Below are 22,508 nucleotides of genomic sequence, written 5' to 3'. Positions count from 1 at the left end.
ACGCCATTTTAAGGATAAATTTTTCAGCAAACGCCAAATTAAATTCCCGCCAAATTTAGTTTTTTCGTCCGTCCGCCAAATTAAATTCCCTCTAAAAAACTTTTTCGGCCATCCGCCAAATTAAAAGTACTAATACAAGCTTCTGATAGAATTTTACATTGATCATGAAGAAGCTAAACAAATGCCAATTAATGGTCAGAAGCCCATGATTTTACTTGAAGCATGCTTTCATTTGTTGAGAAAAAGCATCACACAAAATGAATATCTAACACTAATGATCGCAGCTTTGAGAGTTTTTGTGTGTAAGTAAAGAAGTTACTAATTCTATGTAAATTATAATTTCTTTTGGAAATTTCACAACGCATCTGACAAATTTTTTGAAGGCACCGAAAGTAATTGGGTCGGACATGATGTCCGACTAGAATCGATTTGGGTCAGACATTTCAGCAATTGGGTCGGACAATGTCCGATGTCCGACCGTTATTTCGAGCCCTGCAATTTCGGAAAAAATTTAAGGGGCAAATTGCAGCCGAAAAACGGCTAAAAAAAGTGCTTTTTGGATTTTGGGAAATATTTTATCATTAATAATTTTACCAAAAGTTTGAATCGATAAACTGTTTCAGTTGAAAGAAAATTTTTTTTGAAACTTTTGATGACGTCAGCAAAAGATTTAAAAAATCGAAAAATTGAAATTTCTGATGACGTAATCAAAAATTTTGAAAATATTTTATACCAATTGAAATTGTTTATTGATACTATTTTTCCCTGAAAATTTGAAGTTATTTTGATAAGTATTTCTCGAGATATTCAATTTTTAATATTTATGACGTTATCATTATGACGTCAAAAACCATGTTTTTGGGTAATAACATTTTTTGGTTGTAAAAATGAATTCCAACACAGCAATTTTGTTAATGTACGTTGGAATATGCTTCTTTTGATTTATGAATGAGTACCCAAAAATGAGTGCTATTGATTTGTATTGGAGTTGAACACGTCGTAACTCGCCTGAGTAGTAGAGAAATTATTTTTCTTATTCAACAAATATACAAACAATATGAAAAAAAAAACAAGAGTGATCAAATGGCCATCAAATCAAAATTAAAATATTTTAAAGTGCTTCGCTCGCAACAATGGAATGTCTCTTTTTGTGGTGTGTGTACCACCCCCTCTCGCATGCAGATAAAAATAAAACGGAAGAATATTTAAAAACAGAACATTAAAACCAAACAAAAAAATATTTTTACAATTTCTTAAATATTGTAATTAGCCCCCAGAACTTTAGTGCAGCCCTTCAGGTCCCCCCACTTTTTAAGGCCCCCCTGAATTTAAAAAATGAGACAGCTCCCACCCACTTATTTTAGGCTGATTTTAGATTTACAACCCCCCCCCCCCCCAAATAAAGTGGGGGGGGGGGGGGGGCGGAGCCATGTGACAGAAATACAAATTTTACCCAAGTTGAGTTGAACCAGCGAGCGTTGAAACCCTTGATTTGACTATTGCTTTAATCCTGACATGAGTTACCACAACAGCTTGCTATGAGAAAATCAAAGGGGGGAAAATCTTCCAATTCTGTCTGAAATTGCACTGATACAAAAGCTTCAACGAATTCTGCCACAACAGCTGGAGCTGCCTCGATCTGAATCTGATCCAACTTTAATAGGCAACAATGCTATAAAAGAAAGGGCAATTTCATAGACAGTAACGTTTAAAGCTTGTGCAGCGCTGGAAGGAACTTTCTTCTTTTGTTGAAAATGCTCTGTAAGAAAATGATAGTTAATAACAAGTTAAATCATATCTTTCAACTTTAATTTCAAGGCTTGAGACTCGAACATGGATAGAGATTCACCAGTTGGTGCCAAACAATCTACTGTTTCTTTAAAGACGACCGATATTATTCCAATCAAATACCTTGTCAATTTCTCTGACTACCGGACAGAAAGCTTATTCCCACCTGACGAGTTTGGTATAATTGGTTGGCCCATTAAGGGAGTTGTCCCTGGTCTGGGGGCGTCTGTTTACACCCACTTTGATTATGGTTTTCATTATCGAAGCAAAGTTGATGACAACGAATATCAAATCCGCATGCGATTGGATAAGATCAGTGGGAAAATTGAGCACAACATTGACGATCCGTCAGCGGTCTTTTTTAAACTGACACCTCAGTCTCTGTGAAGTGAAAAAGTATTTCAGAGTCATCGTGTCTAAAGGAAGCACAACTAAAGGATATCCCCGGGAAAATAGACCAATATCCATGCGAAGGCAATAACCGATTGTACTCAATTTGCTTTGAAGACGATACAATTAATCAAGTAAATCATGGAATTGATTTTGATGCCAAGGAAGAGTACCTTATGATGGTAAGATAATTACCTGTGTATTGTTATTTCAAATCAATAATCTGCTTTACTCTCCAGGTGATTAAGAGCCATTTTTTTAAATCTTCAGAATAAAGAAAGTTTGATACCTCACCCTCTTAGATTTTGATGAAATTTTGACCAAATGATCTATCACACAAGAAAATAAGACTCTAAAAAATCTCATCTTGATATCTCAAGTAGTCTTGCAGATATAGTGTCTCAAAGAAGACAAGGAAGTTAAGCAAATATTCAATCGATCATATCTTTAAGAGGCTTCAAAAGCCCACTGAGATTTTTTTAGGCTATAAACTAGACCTACTAAGGAAGCATTGCTGAAAGTTTCAAAAAAATTTGGTGTTGCCTTAAAAAGATACGAAATCTTTAATTTTGCTCCAGGTCTGCCAAAATAGCAATTTTTTCAGCCATTTTTGACGGTTACGCAAATATGGAAATCCTGAAAATTTCATTTTTGTGGCCAAAACCCCAGTAAACAACTCCAGGTCAAAAGTTTGCTTCAAAAAAGTCACAAGGACCATCAGCAGACAGCTAAAAGTGCTTCCAAACCCAGATTACGCAAAGTCTGAAGCCCTTTACAGGAGGTGCTAAAGATTTTCAGGGAACATTTTGAAAACTCAATTTGATTTTTTCTGATTCCATGAAAGAAGTTATTGAGATCCACTGTAAATCAGCTTTCTAATGTACTTGAATAAAAATTCTTGGCTTTCAGGGTTTAAGGTTAATTTTTGTCAAAATATTGGTTGATCTTCTCTAGCCAACTAATCATTGGCATTAAGGGAACAACTGAAAAAGATTTCAGGTCATTTCCATCAACAGACGACATTTTTATGACAGTTTCTTTATTTTTAAGTACAGAATATGTAAAAAAATGAGACTGACATCTGGCCTTTCCTACCATTCCAGGGCCTATATTTCCAGGAAAAGCCTCAACCTTTCACAGTTTGGTGAATATTAATCTTAAATAAAAGCAGGTTACTTCAACTTAATGGGTTTAACAGTACTCAATTCCTATTCAAAAACTTTTTAGACTCATTCAGAAATCCTTCTTTGACAATAATTTGCGCTTTACCGCAAAATTGTTTTCAAACCCAGATTACGCAAAGTCTGAAGCCCTCTACAGGAGGTGCTAAAGATTTTCAGGGAACATTTTGGAAACTCAATTAAATTTTTTCTGATTCCCTGAAAAAAGTTCTTGAAATCCACTGTAAATCAGCTTTCTAATGTACTTGAATAAAAATTCTTGGCTTTCAAAATCTGCTCCCCACCAGAGTTCATGATTTTGAGGGGTCAATTTTAGTAGCCTATCTTTGAGACACTATATCTGCAAAATTACTTGAGATATCAAGGTGAAATTTTCAGGGTCTTATTTTCTTGTGTGATAGATCATTTGGTCTAAATTTTAGCAAAATCCAAGAGGGTGAGGTATCACACCCTGAAGACTCTTAAAAAATGGCTCTGCCAAAAATGGCAGGTTCTTTCCGATCAAAATTCTTTCAACGTTACAAATCATTTTCGTAGGCTCATTTTGGGCTAGCTAAAAAAAAGGGTATAACTAAGTAGAATAAGATTCGGTCAAGGCAGATGTTTTATGATTTAGAATTTGCGTAATTTGTGTAATTTGCTAAAAACCTCAATTTTGCGCTATTTTGATGGAAAAAAAATCTTTACAATCATGATGGCATCAGCATTTTTTAAGGATTTCAGTTTTTCAGCTGAAAAGTGATGACATGATCAAGTTAAAAAAAAATTGTATTCTGATGGTCAAAATTTCAATTTATTTTATTAATTATGCCGGCCATTCTGTAGCAATTAATCAATCTTTTGAATATTTAGTTCAATTCAATCTTTGATCCTGATATAGTTCAATCCCGATATTTGTTTCAATCCAATATCCTTCATGTTCAATTCAATCTTTTTCATTTAAATTCAATCCTTCATATTCAAATTCAATCCTTCATATTCAAATTCAATCCTTCATATTCAAATTCAATCCTTCATATTCAAATTCAATCCTTCATATTCAAATTCAATCCTTCATATTCAAATTCAATCCTTCATATCAAATTCAATCCTCATATTCAAATCATCCTTCATATTCAAATTCAATCCTTCATATTCAAATTCAATCCTTCATATTCAAATTCAATCCTTCATATTCAAATTCAATCCTTCAACTTCAATCTTCTTTATTCAAATTCAATCTTTCAACTTCAATCTTCTTTATTCAAATTCAATCTTTTTTCATTCAAACTTTTCGAAATTTCATTCAATCTTCCTAGGTACGAGTGGATTAAAAAAGAGTTCGTCTCCAGACTTCTGCCCAGCCGCGTACTTTATGTTTTTGTTTTTTTTCGCAGATAATAATAACTGATGAATTTTATCTTCAGCGTGAATTTGCTTGTATGCCACTAATCTTATGATCTACTTAAGATTTAATAGTTTAAGACTCATCAATATGATGGTATTAAAATAACAATTCTTCTTTGTCGTCATCAGAAATGTTTTCTAGAGATGTTAAGACACTTTGAAGACTCGTTTGTAAAGATGTCCCTAATCCATCAATCTTTGCAAGTCACCATTATGAATCTACCATTTATTTATGTCCGAAAGTGGGAGAAGATCAATTGAGGAGGGAAACTATCAACGGAGAAGGGTTACCAGAAAAATCAAAGATTTGAGTGAAAAAAAAGTTATAAGATTGAATGAAAAAAGAAGTTTGAATGGAAAAATAAAGATTTAAATGAAAAAGATTGAATTTGAATGAAAAAGATTGAATTGAACAAAATACGAAGGATTGGATTGAACCAAATATCGGGATTGAACCAAATATGAGGGATTGGATTGAACTAAATATCAGGATCAAAGATTGAATTGAACTAAATATTCAAAAGATTGAATATTGCTACAGAATGAATATTGCTACAGAATGGCCGGCATGATTAATTATATCAAAATTTATCAGAGTTTCAATTTTTATGATCATCAAAATAGCAAAAATCTATGCAAAGATTTTCATTTCAACTGTAGTATTTCGAGGTTTAATAGAAAATACCACCTATCAAACATTTCATTATCACTTTTTCAGCCTTGGGGCAGGCTGGACTTCAAAACATAGTCTGATATATCAAAAATTTTCTTTTAGTTCTCAACTTCAGTTGAGCTAGAATCTGACAATGTATGTATGTATGTATGTATGTGTGTATGTATGTCTGTCCGAAAACTTTGGGGCAGGCTGGAGACTTCAAAAATGATCGGGTTCGGCTGAAATTTGGCACACTTGTTCATTGGGTGAATATCTGGGGATGTTTTTTTCATTTTTTGAAAATTTTCATTTTTAAGGGCGTGGTAACGAGTTTTCGCCAAAACGAGGCTAAAACTTTGGGGCAGGCTGGAGACTTCAAAAATGATCGGCTTTGGCTGAAATTTGGCACACTTGTTCCTTGGGTGAATATCTGAGGGCATTTTTTTTATTTCTTGAAAATTTTTATTTTTAAGGGCGTGGTCACAAGTTTTCGCCAAAACGAGGCTAAAACTTTGAGGCAGGCTGGAGACTTCAAAAATAGTCGGATTTTGTTGAAATTTGGCACACTTGTTCCTTGTGTGAATATCCGGGGTCCTTTTTTTTCATTTTTTGAAAATTTTCATTTTTAAGGGCGTGGTCACGAGTTTTCGCCAAAATGAGGCTAAAACTTTGGGGCAGGCTGGAGGCTTCAAAAATGATCGGGTTTTGTTTAAATTTGGCACACTTGTTCCTTGGGTGAATATCCGGGGGCCTTTTTTTTCATTTTTTGAAAATTTTCATTTTTAAGGGCGTGGTCACGAGTTTTCGCCAAAACGAGGCTAAAATTTTGGGGCAGGCTGGAGGCTTCAAAAATGATCGGGTTTGGTTGAAATTTGGCACTCTTGTTCCTTGGGTGAATATCTGGGGGTGTTTTTTCTCATTTTTTGAAAATTTTCATTTTTAAGGGCGTGGTCACGAGCTTTTGCCAAAACGAGGCTAAAACTTTGGGGCAGGCTGGAGACTTCAAAAATGATCAGATTTGGCCGAAATTTTGCACACTTGATACTTGGGCGAATCCCTGGTGGCAGTTTTTTCATTTTTTCAAAATTTCCATTTTCAAGGGCGTGGTCACGAGTTTTCGCCAAAACGAGGCTAAAACTTTTAGGCAGGCTGGAGACTTCAAGGGCTGATCCCTGTGGGTGGTTGTCATTATTTTATAATTTCCATTTTAAGGGGGTGGTCATGAGTTTTTAGTTGAAACTGTTTACAATTTTACAATTGGGCCTACGAATCATTTAAAAACACTGAAGTTGAGCCCAGTGCGGTTAGCACGTTTGACAGTGTTTACAATTGGGCCTACAAATAATTTAAAAGATACTGAAGTTGAGCAAGTGCGGTTAGCACATAGGACGTTTTTATACTCAGAATTCAACTCACTTTACTTTATTTTTGGACCTACCTCGGTGGAGGTCCTATAAATTAACCTCTGTTCGTCCGTTCGTTCGTTTGTTCGTTCGTTACCAACTTTTCTCGAGATTGGCTCATTAGTTTTTTCTGATTTTTTGCACAAAGATGTGTAGCTATAAACCCTCGAATGTGACGGAGCCCGATTTTCGAAAAAAAAATTTTTTGGGCAAATTTGGGCCAAAAAACGGCTAAAAAACGGCTAAAAAACGGGTTTTTTGGACTTTGTGAAAAATTGGATCATTAATTTTTTCTGATTTTTTGCATGAAAGTAGGGTACCATCATAGGTAAAAGATGGCTCAAGCAGATTTTCGCAAAAAAATTTTGTTGGCTCAAAAAACGCATGTTTATCTATAAGAATCACTATTAATAAGCATACATCAATGTTCTTAGTCAAATTACTCAATTTTTTTTATGAGGTAGAAGTTTTTTTTGCTCATGAGGGTTTACTTTTGAAGAATATGTGTGTTTAGACAGGAAATTTTGTTTGCTTGGCGTGTTTTTATGGAAAAACTGGCCAAATTCGATATTTCTTTATAAGCACATTATCAATTACTTAGGTATTAGCTTTTCTCGAGATAGGCTTTTTCATTGTTTATGATTTTTTGCACAAAGATGCATAACTATAAACCCTCGAATGTGACGGAGCCCGAATTTCGAAAAAAAATGTTTTTGAGCAAATTTGGGCTAAAAAACGGCTAAAAAGCGGGTTTTCTGGACTTTGTAAAAAATTGCATCATTAATTTTTGGACCTACCTTGGAGGTCCTATAAATTAACCGATGTCCGTCCGTCCGTTCGTTCGTTCGTCCGTCCGTCTGTTACCAGCTTTTCTCGAGATTGGCTCATTAGTTTTTTCTGATTTTTGGCTGAATGATGCAAAATGGTAATGCCCAAAATGTGACGGAGCCCGATTTTCGAAAAAAAAATCATTTCCGGCCGAAAATGCCGGAAATATGCCGGAAAAACCGGTTTTTTGGCATTTTCTCGAGATTTCATCATTAGTTTTTTCAGATTTTTTGCACAAAGATGCGTATTAGCAATGCCCAAAACAAGGCAGAGTCCGATTTTTGAGAAAAATTCTTTTCCTGCCGAAACTGCCGGAAATCGCCGTTTTTACAGATTTTTATCGGACTTTTTCCTTATAATTGGTTGTTTTTTCACACAAAAACATTGTTAATAGCAATGTCTACGATCAAGCATAGTTCAATTGTCGATAAAACTGATTTTTGAAGCCGGAACTTTCTAAAAATTGCCGGAACAGCCGATTTTCGCCGGAAAAACGGTATTTCTTGACTTTCTCGAACTGTACTTTATATTTTTTTATGAAATTTTGCACACTGATGTAAAATGACAATACCTAAAAAGTGATGGAGCCCGATTTTCGAAAAACATTTTTTTCCGGCCGAAAATGCCGGAAATATACCGGAAAAACTGTTTTTTTGGCATTTTCTCGAGATTTTATCATTAGTTTTTTCTGATTTTTTGCTCAAAGATGCGTAGTAATATTGTTCAAAACATGGCCGAGTTCGATTTTTGAGGAAATTTTTTTTTCCGGCCGAAAATGCCGTAAATATGCCGGAAATCGCCGTTTTTCTGGATTTTCATTAGACTTTTTCCTTACAATTGGTTGTTTTTCCATTCAAAAACATTATTAATAGCAATGCCCACCATCAAGCATGTTTCTTTTTTTAATAAAATTGATTTTTGAAGCCGGAGCTTTTTAAAAATCGCCGGAACAACCTATTTTTGCCGGAAAAACAGTATTTCTTGAATTTCATGAGCTGTACATTATATTTTTTTTTTGAAATTTTGCACACTGATGCAATATGACAATATCTAAAATGTGTGGGAGCCCGATTTTAGAAATGCCGGAAAAACCGGTTTTTTTACATTTTCTCGAATTTTCATCAAAAGTTTTTTCTGATTTTTTGCAGAAAGATCCGTATTCCCAATGCTCAAAACATGGCTGAGTTTGAGTTTTTTTTTTGGTTGAAAATGCCGGAAATCGCCGTTTTTGCAGATTTTCATTAGATTTTTTCCTTGTATTTCTATGTTTTTCACACAAAAACATTATTGATAACAATGCTCACCATCAAGCATGATTCAATTGTCAATAAAACTGATTTTTGCGACCAGAACTTTCTATTTTTTTCCCCTACAACCCTTCCCTCTCCCCCCATCAACAATCAATGATGAATTTATTGCGTTATGCATTTTCGCTAAACGCTATATTTTTTGACTGATTTTTTTCTCCTCGAATTGCTATCCAACTTTCATCATCAGGTAGGTCCATTCAGCATCTAGCTTGTTTCTGATTTTTTGTATGAAAGTAGGGTACTATCATAGGTAAAAGATGGCTTAAGCAGATTTTTGCAAAAAAAGTTTGTTGGCTCAAAAAACGCATGTTTATCTATAAGAATCACTATTAATAAGCATACATCAATGTTCTTAGTCAAATTACTCAATTTTTTTTATGAGATAGATGTTTTTTTTTCTCACGAGTGTTTAGACAGGAAATTTTGGTTGTTTGGCGTGTTTTTATAGAAAAACTGGCCAAATTCGATATTTTTTTATAAGCACATTATCAATTACTTAGGTATTAGATTGATTGGCTCTTTCATTTTCTACGGTTTTTTGCATAAAGACGCATAACTATAAATCCTCGAATGTGACGGAGCCCGATTTTTGGAGAAAAAATTTTTGTTGGGGTATATTTCAGCTAAAAAAACGGCCATAAAAGGGTTGTTTTGGACTTAGTGAAATATTGGACCATTGTTTTTTTCTGATTTTTTGTATGAAAGTAGATAAAAGATGGCTCATGCAGACCTTTGTAAAAGATGAATTTTTCAGCTCAAAAAAAGCATCTTTATCAATAAGAATCACTATTAATAAACATACATCAATGTTCTTAGCCAAATTACTCAATTTTTTGGAGATGTGTTTTTGCTCACGAAGTCTTGAATATGAAAGAATATTTCAAGAGCATGAAATTTTGGTTTCTAAACGTTTTTTTTATAAGAAATAAACGACTAATTTTAATTGATCGTCACTATTTGTGTTCTGAATGATTGTTTAATGGTCACGTCACGTAGATATCAATTATAAACGTGTTAAATGCATAATCCAGGTAGGTCCATCAAAGTATCACTTGTTTAGAAAGAAAATCATGTGATTAGTTGGTTCATGTAGGCTTATCTGCTTTGGGCTTTTTAATCTAAACTTAAAATGGAATGGGTCTTTTCAGTGTAGCTGACAGAGTGACCAATCTTTCACAATGTATAATTGAAATACAAACCTCTTGGTATGTTTTTATTACAGGACACAAGGCGAGCAGCTATCTAGTGGAGTTTACGGACAGATCTAAGAGGAGGGTGGCATCCAGCTGTTTCCATATCCTTTCACAATACGAAAGTTCAGAAGTGAGTGAAAAAATGCTGTTGTCATGAAAACAAGACAGGAGGAGCTGGTTCTCAACGTGCAAGGTCAGTTCTTGGTTCATAAATTGCATTCTCTTTCGAAATTTCCTATACAGAAGGATCTCAATAACTTAAATCGTGTTGTGCGCAGTTATGTAATTTTTGCGCAGATATGTAATTATTTTGCGCAGTTATGTAAATTCTGCGCAGATAATATGTAATCATTTTGCGCAGATATGTAATTTCCAAGCTGCGCAGTTATGTAATTATTTTCTGCGCAGTTATGTAATTAGAACGGTTTTATGATTACATTTTTGTGAATTTCAGTCATAATATGTGAAAAAAAAATTTATCTTGTGGACTTATAGTTTTTTGTGAAGGTTATCTCAGGAGACATGTTATATACCAGTTAATATTCAACGTCCACTTAACATTCATTTAACGTCTTTTTTATGATAATTAATGATTGGGATTTAATTTTTAAATGAAACTTAGCACAGTAGGGCTTTGGTACATACCACACCCTTTACAACGTCCATTTAACATCCATTTAACGTCTTTTTCGTGATAATTACTGATAACGATGGAATTTTGAAATGAAATTTAGCATGATAGGGCTTTGGTACATACCACATCCTTTACAAATGATAACATCCATTTAACATCCATTTAACATCTTTTTCATGATAAGTACTGATTGGGATTGAATTTTTAAATGAAGCTTAGCATAGTAGGGCTTTGATACATACCACACCCTTTACAAATGATAACGCCCATTTAACATCCATTTAACGTCTTTTTCATAATAATTACTAATATACGATTGAATTTTGAAATGGAATTTAACTTAATCCATTTAACCTCTTTTTTCATGATAACAAGCATTGAATTTTCAAATTTCGATGGTTTATACCACACCCTTTGATATTGGAAAAAAATATTCAACGTCCATTTAGCATGTATTCATTTCTAGGTTATTTAGATGTATTTTCAAATAAGGTTTCACACAAGAGATTTCATTTTCAATATCAACAGAATGAACCCTGATAATATCAATCCAATATACCCCTGTGTCACGTCTCAGCTGGAAGAGAACTTTCCATCCCCATTGGAAAAAATGAAATATTATACTATCCCCAGCCCCACACTACTAGGTCAAAAAACATTGACTAGGCCCATGTTCAATGTATTTCATCGTCTGTCATCAAGTTTTATTTACTGTCAATTGTAAATTATTGACAACAAATTGTTTGCATCGACCATCAATATTTCCTTTCTTACAGTCAATGATTTGTTTGGACTGTCAATTATTTTGTTGGCAGCTGTCATTGTAAGTAACGAACGGTCAATGCAAAAAATTGTCAATATATTCTTTTAATTTTCAAGAAAATTGATTGACAGTCAGTGTTAAGTATTTTTTGTCAATAATTTGATTTTGACAGTCAATAAAACTTGCTGACAGTCAATGAAAAACATTGAACATGGGCCTAATCAATGTTTTTTGACCTACCGTAAGGGAATTAATTCTCGCGGCAACTAATCTTCGCGAGACAGCTCCCACGCGAAATGATTTAATTTTCGACTGTAAATTTTCGCGAGGATTTAATTTCGCGAATTGGCAAATTTTTTCAGATTTTCAGATTTTTCGTTAGTTTGATTACGTGATTTTGTCTGTACAGTAGAGTTTCCATAACTCGAACGGCTACGAGGAATGAAAATTATTCAAATTATAGAGACATTCGAGTAATGGAGACTCATTCAAGAGAGTTTCTTTATAGCTGAAAGAATTTTTAATTTCTTAATTTTCGCGAGGGATTATTTTTCGCGAAAAAGGCAAAATTCGCAAAAATTCGCGTAATATAGTCCCAGCGAAAATTCATACCCTTAAGGTAGTAGTGTCCACTGTAAAAATAAATCTTAATTGCCCATCCCCACTGGGTACTTGTGATTGAAAACACTAAAAATCAATATCCCAATCATAAAATGAAAGGGATTTTCCATCCCCACTGGGATATTTTTTCCTCAATTTATCCCCCTTGGCGTTAATAAAAAATTATAACAAAAAAGACGTTGGATGGATACTAAATGGAAGTTACATACCAGGAGTCGATCATAGTTTCATTTAAAAACTTTCTTAGAAGCTATCATAAATGGATGTTAAATGGGCATTGCCAAATTCAAAGAGTGTGGTATATACCAAAGTCCTATCATGCCAAGTTTCGTTTAAAAATTTAAACCCAATCATTAATCATCGTGAAAAAGACGTTAAATGGTGGTGAAATGGATGTTGTCATTTTCAAACAGTGTGGTATGTACCTAAGTCCTACCTACCATGCCAAGTTTTATTTAGAAATTCAATCCCAATCATTAATTATCATGAAAAAGACGTTAAATGGATGTGAAATGGACGTTATCATTTTCAAACGGTGTGGTATGTACTTAAGCCTTATCGTGCTAAATTTCATTTATAATAAACTAAGTCTATAAGATGAAAGTTATTTTACATGCTGACTGAAATTCGCAAAAATAATATCATAAAATCGTTCGCTTATTACATAACTGCACAGAAAATAATTACATAGCTGCGCAGCTCGAAAATTAAATATCTGCGCAAAATAATTACATATCTGTGCAAGATAATTACATATCTGTGCAGAAATTACATATCTGTGCAAAAATTACATAACTGTGCACAACAAATCTCTATATATCTCAAATTTTTCCCTAACTTGTACAGATTTAACACCCCTTGTTTATTTGATGGAGTAATTTTTTGTTAAAAGATGAATTCTCATCTTATTTTCAAAGTAATAACATGAGATACACAGGTTTGGTTAAATTTTAGTAATTCCCAAAAATGTGACAGAGCACAATTTTTGAAGAAAAGTATTTTTTGTTTTCAGGATTTTCTTATTAGAATTTTCTGATTTCTTTTATTTTTTAATTTAAGACCAATTAAATAATCCATCATGACACATGAATTTTCAGCTGGTATTTGAAAATCTATTTATATGTCCCTAACTAAAGTTTCAGCCTTTTTAAAGGCTTTTTTTAAAAGGAATTCCAATCAAATTTTAGATTTTGAAGCATTTTATTCTTGTTTTGGCATTTTCTATATATTTTAGTGCTTATTTAAATTTAATGACCATCATCTGTTCTGATGGATTCGTAGTTTCAATCTTATGTTCAATAATGTTGAGTATAACTTATTTCTTCTTAATTCATAGGTATTATGTTTATCAAGATATGGGATTGATGTTATAAACCAATTTTGGAGTGAAATTAGAATACAATGATGATTATTTTCTACCAAAATGTAATTTCATACTCTTGTTCCAACCAAACCTTTGATGAAACACTGGGGTGTGCTTATTATTATGCCTATTAATTTCAAATTTTGGTAAATCATTTTGATCAGAAATTGCAGATTATTTGATTTGATTTTTTCAGCAAAATGCATGCGCTTCGGTCAAATATCAACCTTGTAATATAAAAAAGATTTAACATTTTCACGTATTTACATTTTATTGATGGGCTTTTATAGAAATTGTCTGTACCCCCTGTTGAAGCTATCCATTTTTGAGCTCCACAGCCCCCTGGATGTATGGCTTTAAAATAAAGATTCCCTGATGGATATCCCCTTACTCTGCTCTAGACCCCCTGGATATCCAAGCATTCTGTCTAGACTCCCTGGATAAATTTTGCATTATACTCTAGGCCAACTTGATATCCTTAAAAAAGTTCTCTTGAATACCAATGAACTCTTTTGAACAGTCATCGACATTAATTGTAATTCTTGTATTGAGCCAAATGGATACTTCTCAATAGTTCTAGCATCACAATAAAACAAATGAATGATATGAAATAATAGAAATAACTGATTTCTTTTTTCCTGCTACAGATAAAGTTTCTTTAATATCAATAATTCCAAAGGTATACAAAAGATTGTAAGAACATCAAGAAACATTGAATACTTTTAGAATAGTTATTTTCCTTCAAAAATACATGAAAAATCAATGCCATTTTCCTTCATACAAAGAACGTCGAAATCATTTTCCTTCAAAAGCGGTCAAAAGTACAAAGAAGTTTCTTTAATGTCAATTCAATCAGTATACAAAAGATTGTAAGAACATCAAGAAACATAGAATACTTTTAGAATAGTTATTTTCCTTCAAAAATACATGAAAAATCAATGTCATTTTCCTTCATACAGAGAACGTCGAAATAATTTTCCTTCAAAAGTACAAAGAATATAGGGTTTATTCTTCTTATAAAGATCTTAGAATGTTGGATTTGTTTTCCTTCGGAAAATAAAAATAATATCAGGCTCATTCTCCTTGTAAAGTACATATGCTCTATTATAGTCATAACAATTTCAAAGAGTGGTCAAAGCAATCTTTTCACAAATTGTGCTAGAATGCCTAAAAGCAACCCCAGGCCTTACCCGAAACTTCGAATTTCTCATAAAAAATGTTTAATTCATGCTCAAATATTGAAAGTTTTTTTCTGATCCTCAGTGAAATATTTGAATTCATAAAAATCGATTCGAAAAACAGAAAAAAACTTTCACTAAAAGTATCTTACTGTACTCTTTCAAGTTCCAACTACAAGCAGCTGAACTCGAAAAGATACATAAGAGTCTTATGTATCGTTCTATTAATGTACAGTATTATGTTTAATTTTGATAGGGTTACCCACACATCTTATGATTTTTTATGTTTCGCTCACTTTACTGTATATGTCTTTCTTTCATCAGGTTGCCCGGTACTGTTGATTTCGGCAACATTCAAAGTGGTATTTTGCTGAAAATGTGGGTGGTTGTGATTTTCTATTTGGTTAAACTGTTACGTTGGAAAGCTGTGGTATGTATGGTTTGATTAATTGTACGGTAATACCAAAATGTGATAGATCGTGCTTGAGTCAAAGAAATGTAAGCTAGAAGGTGACCTAATGAATAATGGCTGGTGAGTTTTGCTTACTTTATCCACGATTGTTATTTTTTAGATCTTATTGTCTGGTGCTTGTGAATTTATTTGATTGACTTCTTGAATAATTTCTTGACCTCTGTAAAGCATAGCTGGTTTAAAGTAAAGCGGATTCTGGCTAAAAGAAATTAACGAAGAATAATTATCTTGAATATTGTCTTTGAACATTAAAATCTTAACTTTCTAGGTCTTAATTGAAATTTTGTGTGCGAGTTCTGGGCGTGTCTTGCACATAGCAAGCTAATCTCTTGCGCCATGAATCTCCTCTCTCTGAACGTTAGATGAACGTACGACAGACAGTGAAATCCTTACCAACACATAGAGGGGAATTATATTTTCCTTTCCAAATACACTCTTCATCCCTTCATCATCCTAAACTTCGTCGTCATTAGTTACTACACTGTTGTGATTCTTTTTCAATTTTAACTTCCATTGGGCGTTTTTCAACTTAATCTAGCTTTTTGGACAAGTTGGACATGATTGAACAGAATTTGAACGAATTTCTTGAAAGAGACGTTTTGTTCTTCGCACGACGATGGGTACTTTTTGTCTAATTATTTTTCCCACCAGTATTTCCAAACATCGATGAATACCACGACCAAAGTGCTCGCCATTCATTCCAATACAATGTTAATCTTGTAGGGTATTCGTTCCAAATTTATGAGAGTGTTGTTGTCGCGGTTCATGTTGCTAAGTTAGTCGAGAGCTCACCCTTTTACAATGTTTTGCATTTGGTTCACTTCTACAATAAAGGAATCATTTTGTTTCTTTCCGAGAGATTTGAAACCTTATGATCAAACCGGGGGATTTATTTCGGTCAGTTCATATCTGTTTACTGGTCATAAACACTTTGAACAGGGAGCTGGGGTCATACTAAATGACATAACGCCATAATAAGTAGTAGCTGTTTCTTTAAAGCCAACAGTTTTATACCACACCACCATCTCTTTGCAGCTTTCCTGAAGTAAATCTAGGGTATCACACCCTAGCCTGGATATCTAGACCGTAAACTTTCACTATCTAGTTTTTTATAATCTTGTCTCTGGTTTACTGTCTCTGGTTCAACTAACTCGTCTGCAGGGATATTCGTCCGTCCATCCCCTGTTTGTGAATACGTTTGTTGGGTCTACATTCATTTGTACCTTTTCTTTGCTTCAATAGGTGGTACTACCCAGCTAACTGCTGGTACAAGCAAATATGAAAAAATACTTGTACTACCCAGCTCACTGCTGGTACAATCAAATGTGAGAAAGTACTTGTATTACCCAGCTCACTGCTGGTACAATCAAAAGAATGCTGGAAGAAAACATACGGACGTTAGTACGGTCAAGACAAAGATTTGACGTCAAATCACAGTAGAGCTGACAGTTAGTTGATCTTAAAGCGGTTGTATTTCTTTGTGTGTTTTAGTCAGAGAGTTGTTGTAATACAATTTTTGCTCAGAACTTCATGCTCTATCAGATGGTATCAACCATTTTCGTTTGTTTTGACTTTTGAAAATAAGCTATTTTCCTACCCCTTATTTTCCCTTGCAGTTTTGCCAATGGCGTCACTATTTTGGTCATAAAAAGTTTACCGGGCCTAATCCGCGTCCTCTCTCTCAAAAATATCTTGTAATATACTGTTATTTGGAATAGACTAAAAATGGTTAGGTCGTAGAAAAAATGTCACGGAACCCCAGGCTTGGCCTCCTACTAAGTAGGAAACAGAAAGTGCATTAGACTTGGAATAGACTAAAAATGGTTAGGTCGAAAAAAATCACGGAAGGCAGAAAGTAGCTATTTTCCTACCCCTTATTTTCCCTTGTAGTTTTGCCAATGGCGTCACTATTTTGGTCATAAAAAGTTTACCGGGCCTAATCCGCGTCCTCTCTCTCAAAAATATCTTGTAATATACTGTTATTTGGAATAGACTAAAAATGGTTAGGTCGTAGAAAAAATGTCACGGAACCCCAGGCTTGGCCTCCTACTAAGTAGGAAACAGAAAGTGCATTAGACTACTATAAAATAACTGATTTTGCTCGATTATTCAAGCTTTCTTGTCAAAAAAATAATTAAAAGTGGAGGCAAGGATGTATTGGTTGCCAATAACAACATGAATTCTAGCTTGAAGTCATGTCTGCATAAATTTTCAAATTTAATCTTTCAGGCTTGAGGTCGGGCGTATCCGCCATTTTGTAAAAAGGCGGGTGACAGAGATAGAACCGCGATTGTTCCGCGAAAACGATAGAAATACAATAGAAATGACCCAACCCAGTCGTCCTCTATCCAGCTACGCTTTATCATTTCCCTGATGATAGTACCTAAAAAGTGACTCGATTTTCGAAAAAAGAATATTTTTGGCTAATTTATGAAATTGTTTGCATTAATTTTTCAATTTTTTTGCATAAAGATGAAGGTGAAAGTGGCTGCAGCCGTTTTTTTCCGAAAAATTTCTTTTGTCCGTAAAAAACGGATTTATCTATTTGGGGAAATTCCCTTTTGTCATTTTTATGGAAAATATGGATTAAAACCCGATGGAGCCCGATATTCGAAAAAACAAATTTTGAGGAAATTTGGGCCAAAAAGTGCCTAAAAAATGTGGCTGCCAGAGCCGCATGGGCTTACGCTATAAGCTTACAGCGCTTTACTGGAGCCTTAGTTGGTAGGACTTTAAAATTTAAAGAATCAATGTTTCTGTAGGCATTTTTTGGACTTTGTGTGAAATTGCTTCATTTGCTTTTTCTTATTTTTTTGCATGGTGTAAAAGGGCAAGGTTTTCTAAAAAGTGGCTGAATCTGTTTTTTTGGAAATGCTTTTTGGACCCTAAAAATAGGATTTTCTTATTTGGGGAAATTTCCTTTTGTCATATTTAGGGAAAATAACAAAGCGTTCTTCCTCACGACTTTTGGACAGCAGTTCTCTTGTTTTGGTCAACATTCATTCAGCATTCACTCTTTCTATAAACAGCTCAATTTACGCTCAATTACTTCCTTTCCAGATCTTCGTCAACTCTCTTTTCGAGTTTAACTACGGGGTCTGGTTACTCGTACTTATATTTCAGTCCGCGCGCTCAAAGTTGGGCGGATGACGGGTGTTTCAACACCCTTGACAGAATCATTTTGGATTTTGTCCTCATTATCTAGTTCAGTTTCATAACGTAACGGGGGGGAGCCAGCCTTACTAGTAGAGTCAGGCGAAGGAGGGTTCAGGGCCGAAATTGAAAAGTCTCCAACTGTCTCCAGCTTTTCTTTTCTTGGCTTGGCTTTTTCGATCCACCATTTTTTGCTCTCGCTCTTAACTTCTTTGCCAACCATGCTTAATACAAAAATAAAACAAGAGATGAGAATTGAAAATTGAGTGGATTGAGATAAGTGGGAAGTGAATTTGATGCACACCAGATAAAAATTTTATCAGAAACTCAATATGGCAAACATTCCTATTAGGAATTTTGGGAAATTATTATAGTGCAATTTTGTTACATTACTCTTCCACAGCTAAGAGCCTCATTCAAATCATTTGTTACATGGAAACCAAAGGAAAGAACAGATAACCAATAAAAAAGTTTTGAAAAGGGACATTTTGGGGATATCCAGACTATATTAAAGGTAGAAAAAGGTGTTTTTAAGTGAACGCCTAGAGCGCAGAACTTTAGGTGTTTAATTTCATAACTAGATGATTTTTCATATTTAGCCTACAGACTCCCTCTATAGACCTGAGAAAAAGCTCCAAATCTTTTGACATAATTTTTGAAAGCCAAGATACATGGCAATGCAAGAAAGTTATCCTTATTGTGAGAGCTCTACTTACATATTCATAGAGATCATCCTTTCCATAATTTAAGTTTGGAAACTTCGACACTAAAGATTGCGCAACTTTTTGGTTTTCGATTTTTTTTTGTCCGTATGCTTCATTTTTCATCATGGTTATTTGGTCTCTGACATGGCATTCATTGTCAGTGGCATTCAATGGTGGTTCATCAACAGGGCCAATTTCAACAGCACGAATAAACTCTTCATCTTGGTTAATTGAATACTTAGGGCCAATTATACTGGACATACAGAATCTCATCATTTTCAGTGCTAATCTTGTCAGTGTTATGACGAAATCCAACTTTAGGTCTCTTTGGTTCTTCTTCCTCATCACTGGAAGCTTGCACTTGTATTTTTCTTTTTTCCTTTTTCTTTTCTTATATGTCTCATTTGGAACGATCCTTCCCAGAATCTGGATCGCCCTCTTTCTGGTACTTCTTGAACATGTTCCTCACGATTTGGTAAACGTTTTGTGTGGACATGTCCACAACGTACACGTCGGAGTGGGAATGTTCAGCATCTTCCCATTTTCTGGAGCTAAACGATTTATCACTCTCCAACATATTTCTACAAATGTAGAGAAGCTTCAATGTGACGATCCTGGGCTGCTTCGTCACGTGCCAGTCGTTTGTGGTTGGTTTTTCGTTATACTTTTGATCGATTATATGTATGCGTTGGTCTGTGAATAAAGAACAGTAGAGCCTTTAATTAAGAAATCTTTAAGATGAACGCTTTTGTTCACAAGCATAAATTCTTTTCTTGTCATTATTCATGACTCATCGAAGATTCCAAAGTCCTTAACAAACAGAACAATCAAAATTTGATGGGGAAATCTTACTCAATGACTCATCAACTTCCTCTTCATCACTGATGGCATTTTCGTTGGAAGAGTCAAAGTCGATTTTGTTCCAAAAGCCAACTGAAATAAGCAGAGATTTTGAATGATGATTAGCTTTAGCATGACAACAATAATTAGTTCTGTCGCGCAAAATTTCAAAATATCTAGAACTATTTTCATGTCAAGATTACAATTCAATACCTATTTTATGCTCATGTCATTGTTGAGCCTAAAGTAGTCATAAGCTCGATGATTTAGAGGTACTTATCTAGCCAAATAGACCCTTTTTCACATGTTTGACATCAGCGTAGACTATTCTCTTTGATTACATCACAAAATCGGAAGAACAGTTCTCTTCAAATAAAACATTAAATCTTCTTTCAATGAAAATATGTACATACCTATGTGTCTATGGAAGTATTCAAAGTGGTTTGACGAGATGTGACAATGTGACATGACCATGAATTTGTAGGCCAGTGGCTCCATTACGTCCATTTGATACTGGAAGTCAATGGCCGGAAAATGGTCCTTCACTTTGGCATGCATGTGTGTCACGACACTTTCAGACAAAGAATCTGAATAAAAGAAAACAAAAGAACAATTGATTGCTAAATCTTACATCGTTTGGAATTAGATAACTTAAAAACAATTACTTGGTAAAGTAAGGGAGCGGTCATAAAGTATCTACTAGGGGGGGGTGGAGGATTCTAGGGGGGGGGGGTTCGAAATTTTTTTCGAGGGTTTAGGGGGGGGTTCCAAAATTTTTTTGAGGGTTTAGGGGGGGGGGTTCCAATTTTTTTTGGGAAACTCAAGAGAAAATGTAGGAAGTCTAATTTCATAGTTTTACGTTTGAAGATTTCAAAAATTTTTCGGCCTTACGGCCGACAACTCAATAATTTATCTTATTGGATATATGTACATTTCATATTGCCATTATTTGGGCATCATCGCCTTGCCCTTTTGGTTTGTAACATTGAGCTAGGCGAGGGAAGTAGATTAGTGGCTCTCACAGCTCATCAAGGTGGTTTGAAAAAGTACTTCTTAAAAGAAATTTGTCAAAACAAAGTGTCTTTTAGCTAAAATGGTGGTGAAAAATATTGAAATTTTCGCCCGTCGGCGCAAGCCATGGTTGCGCCTCCTTAGCATCTGCTAATGTCAAAACACCTTAACATTTCAAATTGCAAAAAACAAAGATTCCGGGCGTTACTTTCAACAATACTGCTCTTATAGTTTAATATTTTCACTTAATAATGGAGGGCGCAAGTAAGGACAAAAAATACCAGGGGCGCCAATTTCATAGTTTGCACCCCCAGAAAATTAAGCCAGGTCGCTACTGGGGAAAATAAGCCGTATTTTTTTCCAAATTTTACAGAAGCTCAGAGAAAACCACTTGATGATTCTTGTCTTAACCCTGTTATACTTTAACTTAATAGGGCTAAACTACCTTCCTTACCTTATTTTGACATAAAAAACTGTCATACAAACAAATAATACTCTTTGTACCGCATCTGGATGAATTCTTTTTCGCGTAAAAATTTTCTTAGTACGGGGGGGGGGTGCGAAAAAATATTGGGCCTTATGAGGGGGGGTTCGAAAATTTTTTCCAGGTTAGGGGAGGGGGTGCGAAATTTTTTTTGGTTTTTCAAAATATCCTCCACCCCCCTCTAGTAGATACTTTATGACCGCTCCCTAAATGAATGTAAATAAAATACTTTTGAGTGCGGATACAAAAAGACATGTACCCTAAATATCATAGAAATCAATTTTGAACCCAACGAAATTTGTTTGAAATTAATGACATAACAAAACAAAAAAGAAACGTACAATTTGTGTGATAGCCGAGGTCTAGTTTTGTAAGAACTTTTTCCTTAATTTTGTATTCTTGACTTGCTTTTCGATGAAAAAGTTCGTGTCTCCACGAGACTGTCCTGTTTTCCATGACCTTCACCATAGCTCGTTTTATGAGAGGCCAGTTCTCGTCAAAGTTTGTGTTCACAGCTTCTCTCATCATGGAGTCAACTCGTTTCATCTCCTCTTCGGAAAGTTCAGATTCTATGAAAGATTGATTTGAAATATCAACGGTTCAAAATTTAGCTTAAACTATTCTAAAAGACTAGAAATTAAGAGACCGGATTAGTTTAATGGAAACTATGAAGACTACACTGTAAAAATTCAAGTTCTTGTTTTAAGAAAAAATTTTTCGCTTGTCACTATATTAAAATTGTTCTTGCACACTCTCTTCCTCTTTTTCGCCGAAGATGGCAAATTGTATAAATGTGAAAACAGCCCACCAACAGGTATTCTCTGGCGTCTATCAGTAACAAAAATAAAGCACACGGGCACGAGGTTGACGTCAGAGTTATTTTCGCTAGAAAAGTCTCTGTAGGAGCTTCTTCGATTCGAATGTCAAATCTCTTTTTGGACGGGAGTTTTATCGGAAGGTAGTGCCAACTTTCAGGCTCAATCATAGATGAAAAATTAAATTTTAAACATACAATCAAACAAACGACGTATTATGTTTTCTCGAAAGAAAATGCGATTTTTGTCTCAAAATTATGTCTACACGAAATCCTACTTTCATACTCAAACCGACCCCCTCACAACAATGACCTTTATATATCCCTGGACCAAGCT

General features: G+C 34.5%; 1 long non-coding RNA gene across 1 annotated transcript; it reads left to right on the top strand.

The window, feature by feature from the left end:
* Positions 1-1,697: 1,697 nt before the first annotated feature.
* LOC136805467 (uncharacterized) lies at positions 1,698-13,556 on the top strand. Its single transcript, XR_010846406.1, has 3 exons — positions 1,698-2,360; positions 10,164-10,327; positions 13,489-13,556. It is a non-coding gene; the product is annotated as an uncharacterized lncRNA (long non-coding RNA).
* The last annotated feature ends 8,952 nt before the right edge of the window (positions 13,557-22,508 follow it).

Source organism: Clytia hemisphaerica, unplaced genomic scaffold, assembly GCF_902728285.1.
Source record: "Clytia hemisphaerica strain Z4C2 unplaced genomic scaffold, Clytia hemisphaerica genome assembly, whole genome shotgun sequence".
NCBI classification, from domain to species: domain Eukaryota; kingdom Metazoa; phylum Cnidaria; class Hydrozoa; order Leptothecata; family Clytiidae; genus Clytia; species Clytia hemisphaerica.
This window is presented reverse-complemented; position numbering and strand designations above follow the sequence as displayed.